Below are 5,000 nucleotides of genomic sequence, written 5' to 3' on the forward strand. Positions count from 1 at the left end.
CACACGGTCCCCAAAGCTGGCCAATTGAAGCCCTTCGGAGGCCACCAGGTACAGCTCGGCGAGTGCTGCTAATAAAAAGCTGAGTCACCGTTTAATTAATCATGTAATCTGCCACGATCCCTGCACTCGCGGGTGCATCCGGCAGCAAATGAAGTCTTGATTGGGCCCCGTTTGTTATTTATCTCTGCACTAATCAGCGCCAGCCTGGGCAACACTTTAATGGAGTGAAAAACTCAATTTCATGTGAAGACGCTTCACTGTAACCTTTTTCCTGTGAGTGGGCGCCAACAATCCACGCTCCACGATTGCACATCAATATTTTTTTCCAGAGACATCCGGCAGAACTTGAGTTCCTCGCTGTTTTCCCAGTTACTTTTGCTAAGTAAAGGAGCACAGTGTGTCAGTACGAGAACCCTTTTAAAGCATTTAGTTTACTCAGAACAAGGTTAATGTAGAGTGGTCAGTCAGAGCACTTTCCTTGCTTCAGGATGTCTTGGGGGTGTGTGTGTGTGTGTGTGTGTGCATTGTGTGTGACATTTTGATGTGTGTAAAAAGTGCTGCTACATGTCTTGTCTATAAATAAAGAATGCATGCCCAGCTGGAAAGGTCACTTCAGATGAGTTGAAAAAAGGGACAATGGATACTGGGCACCAGAGCCGGATATAGAGAGAGTTTGACCTACTAGGGAATCAGATGGCCGCCATTTTGGAAACCAATATTTCTGTAAGCGCCTTTTGCATATTGGCAAACGTTGATGATGAACATGTATATATGCCTGTTAATGGTGTAAATGTTGATAATGGGAATAAAGTCTGTGCTGCCTGCAGAAGCTTGTGTGAGCAAGAAGGAGAGCGCACACACACACACACACACACACACACACACACACACACACACACACACACACACACACAAGCTCTTATAAGTGAGAAAGAAGAGCGCACACACACACACTCACACACACACACACACACACACATACAAGCTCATGTGAGTGAGAATGAGAGCACACCAGATACAGGCCCACGCAGTGAAGTGGGTCAGCTTGATGCCTCACACCGTAGATTTCTCTCTCTCTCTCTCTCTCTCTCTCTCTCTCTCTCTCTCTCTCTCTCTCTCTCTCTCTCTCTGTCTCTCTCTCTCTCTCTCTTTCTCTCTCTCTCTGTCTCTCTCTCTTTCTTTCTCTCAGCGTAAATCCTTTTTATATGAATTTAATTTTCTTTCCTCTCCTCATTTACTCTTTATATTGCTTCACATTTGTTGTCCTCCTGCCTCCCTCTCTCTTTGTCTCTCTCTTATCTTCTAAATGGGAATGTATAGAACTCTTTATTTGTGTGTTTGTTACTGCGAAGGTTTAAGTTGGATTCTATAGGCTTAAGACTGAGGGAAGGAGATACCCGCCCCCCGTAGGACACATAGAAGATACATCACTCTCCTAATGCTCTCTGCTTTCTACAGTGTGATTGGCTGAATCATGTTTTGTAACTTTGTGACTTTTTAACTCTTTCTCTCTCTCTCTCTCTTTGTTGTGCAGAAATAGTTTGGACACAGAGCTTGAAGCCAAAGGATGAAACTGGCAGTATGAGGTAGAGTGACATTTACTTTTAATCTCTCTCTCTCTAATCTCTTTCTTTCTTTCTTTCTTTCTTTCTTTCTTTCTTTCTTTCTTTCTCTGTTTTTCTTTCTGTCCTGGTTGCCAAGGACCCTGTTGAAAAGTGTTTGCTATGTTTTCCTGTCAGCTATGTCTGTTGCCCTTCCATCACTATGTTGGCTTTCTGGCCTCCAGTCACACACACACACACACACACACACACACACACACACACACACACACACACACACACACACACAAACACACACACACACACACACACACACACACACACACACACACACACACACACACACACACACTGCTGCCCAAAACCCTTCATAAAGCCACACCTACAGTAGCAGGAGAGCAAATAGAAAGTTGCATAGAGCTGCGTAAAGCAGAAAGACAACAGGACAGGGGGAGGAAGGGTCAGTTTCTGTCTGCTGGTCAGCCAAGGCCATGTGAGTCAGCCACACTGAGAGTGTGTGCTCAGCAAAGCAGAACAATCTCACATGGATGTAAACACAAAACACACACACACACACACACACACACACACACACACACACACACTCTCTCTCTCTCTCTCTCTCTCTCTCTCTCTCGTGCTCTGACATAGGAGGCCATCTGTGATTTTCAGATGCAGGTGCTTTGGTGCTACTCATCATCTCCCATTAAGGAGGGAGAATTGGCCACGACACTGCACCACACACACACACGCACACACAGTCACACACACGCACACACTCGCTCGCTCGCACGCACATAACACTTACACACACACACACACACACACACACAAATGCTCTCTCCTTCTCTCTGTCTCTCTCATTCACACACATACACTCAAACTCCAATATCACATACAAAACCCACTGTGTAGTTTGGTACAGTATGTTATGTGTTAAGAAGGTGGCTTCTATTTTTGGAGAGCAATTACACCTCATTCCAACTCACTGGCAATGTGGACACATCCATTGTGCATTGTTTCTCACGCACCAACATCCTCTTCATGTTCTCTCTGAATTTCTCTAAATTATCTGTCACTATTAGAGATAAAATATCAAATCAACTCCAAATGCACCAAGCCTTCTGTCCAATTCTGCTCTTGCCATAGTGTGCTTATTGCTGAATGATGTAATGTGTGTGTGTGTGTGTGTCTGTGTGTGTAGGTGTGTGTGTGTGTGTACAGTATATGTGAGTGTGTGTGGAAGAGAGAGAGAGAGCCGTTGTTTTTTGTTTATTGTATTACATAATAACTGCTTTGGCAATACAAGTGACCTTGTCATGGCAATAAAGCATTTTGAATTTGAATTTGAATTTGAGAGATGTGAGAGTTGAGAGATGTGTCAAATTTCAATCCACTGATTCAAACTCAGAATAATTTAGACAAAGCAAAAGGATACTGAAGAAGTGTAGCTTTAATGTAATTCGGACTCCGTCTTGAGCATTTAGTTCATGAAGCTTTAGTTCATTTGAGGCAGTTGAGGCCTACTGCTTGTAACTGGAGGGTTGCCGGTCCCCGACCAGTGGGAACGGCTGAAGTGCCCTTGAGCAAGGCACCTAACCCCTCACAGCTCCCCAAGCGCCGCGGTAGCAAGGCAGCTCACTGCTCTGGGTTTGTGTGTGCTTCACCTCACTGTGTGTTTACTGTGTGCTCTGTGTGTTCACTAATTCACGGATGGGATAAATGCAGAGACCAAATTCCTTGTATACGCAAGTATACTTGGCCAAGAAACCTGATTTACATTTACATTTAAAAGTAAGCTGATACTGAAGCTGTGTCTTCTTCGCCACATTAGGTAATACATATGTGCCTAGGTCTTCATTCTATTTTCCTTCTAATGACCTCTGACCCTGCTGAACAGCCTCTTTGGATGACCAGTCCCTATAGGCATACATGCCCTTGTAAGCTCCTGGCCCCAACTATGTTTACCTAAAATTACCCCTGCTGTTTCACCATAACATCCGCAAGATGTTTTCAAAAACTTAAGAAGAACTTTTCATAAAAACACCACAAAGAGAGAAAGAGAGAGAGAGAGAGAGAGAGAGAAAGGAAGAAAGAGAGAGAGAGAGAGAGAGAGAGAGAGAGAGAGAGAGAGGATTCTCGACTATGGTAGCTTGGACAGACAGAGCCAGGGTGGAGAATCAGTCTGGCACACACAGATGGGACAAAAAGTACCATTTCTAAGGGACAGAGGGAGCAGGAAAAGTGGGAGAGAGTGTGAAAGAGAGTGAGTGGTAGAAATGAAGAGAGAGACAGAGACAGATAGAGTGAGAGTGAGATGGCTAGAGGGCGATAGAGAGAAGGGGATGGGCTAATTGAGGTTGGCACATTGTTCTTCAGCACTGGTGTCTCGCCTGTGTTTGTCTTTATGCTCTAGCTGAAGAGGTTTCTTCTCCCTGAGGCCCCTGTGTGTGTGTGTGTGTGTGTGTGTGTGTGTGTGTGTGTGTGTGTGTACTGTATGTGTGTAAAGATTAGTAGCAGTGACCAAAATGTCATGAGATAGAATAGAGAGAGACAGATTGACAGTCATATATATATATATATATATATATATATATATATATATATATATATATATAGAGAGAGAGAGAGAGAGAGAGAGAGAGAGAGAGAGAGTAGAGAATACTGCCTGTGGATGCCTGTGGATCTGGCTCAGTCGTGGCCTGCCTGCGTGCTGATCCTGTATGGGTACAGAGTGCTCTGGGCGAGGGTTTCTGATGAGTAATGGAGGATGGGCCTTCCACTGTGTGCAGTGCGGCGTTGTGCCGAGCTATGCGATGCTCTCCTGTCTCATTTCCATGCCGACGTGGGCCGCTCCCCCTCAGGTGAACCGCACAATGTTTGTCAGTCAAATGGAGTTTGGGCCCAACGGGAGCATCGTGTGGTGTCGCTGTAATAATAACAGGAGCACGGTAACCAAACACACCGTGTGAGGCTGTGTTTAATTCAGCAAAGAGCATCGGGCGCAGCTGAGTGGAGGATTATTTCCCCCCCTTTCAGTTCCAATCATCTATCAGACAGGGTTTTTGGATATTCCCAACTGAACGCCTACATTCAGCTCAGCATTGGCTGTTGATTAATAATGGACATTGTGAAGCACTTTGACGCTAGACTAAGATGGAGTAGAAGATCTTCTCCATGAAGGACATTAATGAGAGCATTCATTTAAATTATAAGGGGCTCATTTAATTGATGCGCATTGAATTTATTTCTCTCTCATCACTCTCTTTCTATTTCCCTCTACTGTATCTCTCTTCTCTTCTCTGTTTCTCTCCATCTCTTCACCCTCTCTTTCACTCTCTTTTCTTGTTCTCCCCCATTTCCCCCTCTTTCTCCCTCTCTTTCCACCTCCTACATTGATTTTCCTGTCTTCCTCTCCCTTTCTCTCTTTCTCTCTCT

At 44.6% G+C, this 5,000-nt stretch overlaps 1 protein-coding gene across 1 annotated transcript in view; it reads left to right on the plus strand.

The window, feature by feature from the left end:
• Nucleotides 1-5,000, plus strand: part of b3galt1a (UDP-Gal:betaGlcNAc beta 1,3-galactosyltransferase, polypeptide 1a) — a 118,741-nt gene that overhangs the window by 69,347 nt on the left and 44,394 nt on the right. The window contains exon 2 of the mRNA XM_048234411.1: nt 1,535-1,586. The gene's annotated coding sequence lies outside the window, so the exon portion shown is untranslated. The remainder of the gene's footprint in view (nt 1-1,534; nt 1,587-5,000) is intronic.

Source organism: Alosa alosa, chromosome 23 (assembly GCF_017589495.1).
Source record: "Alosa alosa isolate M-15738 ecotype Scorff River chromosome 23, AALO_Geno_1.1, whole genome shotgun sequence".
NCBI lineage: Eukaryota > Metazoa > Chordata > Actinopteri > Clupeiformes > Clupeidae > Alosa > Alosa alosa.